The 588-nt window shown below is 35.0% G+C and overlaps 1 long non-coding RNA gene across 1 annotated transcript; it reads right to left on the minus strand.

Moving 5' to 3' along the window:
• On the minus strand, positions 1–587 carry LOC104774740. Its single transcript, XR_765478.2, has 4 exons — positions 530–587; positions 320–441; positions 166–222; positions 1–54 (listed from the first exon to the last, which is right to left on the minus strand). It is a non-coding gene; the product is annotated as an uncharacterized LOC104774740 (long non-coding RNA).
• Between the last annotated feature and the right edge of the window lies 1 nt (position 588).

Consider the following 588-nt stretch of genomic DNA (forward strand, 5'->3'; position numbering starts at 1 on the left):
GTGTGTGTGTGTGTGTGTGTGAGTGTGTTCTACATGCTTCAAGCCATCTCTGATCTGCACATATAAAATTAGAAGAAAAATCGTTAACTTTCAAGTCTGAATTTAAGCAACAACCTAAATGAAACCATAAATAGATAAACAATGAATCCCCAAAGTCTGAATTACAGCTGCATGAGTGTTGATGATGGTGGTGTCCACAATTCTAGGACAACTTCCAATGGGCTGCATTGAATATAACCCAAAAAAAAATTATTATGGGTTGAGTAAACGGGAAACAGAACAAAAAAAGAAAGGCAGAGAGGATTTTGAGTTTACTTACAGATCAAGAAGAGTTTTTTTCCATCGGATGAAAGGGGACCTTATATTTTTTCAATTGTTGATGATTGAAACAAAACCTTAAGAAGTCCAAGTCTTTTTCATTCTTCAAACCATCTCACCGGTCTGCACAAAGAATTAGAAGAACCATTGTTACTTTGTAGTTGTTAAAGTGACAACCATTAATAAATCCTAAATCCTTAAGAATTTATACCTTAACTTGGACGTCGTCGAATCAGATGAGAGTAGAAGAAACACCATGGAAACAAACAA

Source organism: Camelina sativa, unplaced genomic scaffold (genome assembly GCF_000633955.1).
Source record: "Camelina sativa cultivar DH55 unplaced genomic scaffold, Cs unpScaffold05097, whole genome shotgun sequence".
NCBI classification, from domain to species: Eukaryota; Viridiplantae; Streptophyta; class Magnoliopsida; order Brassicales; family Brassicaceae; genus Camelina; species Camelina sativa.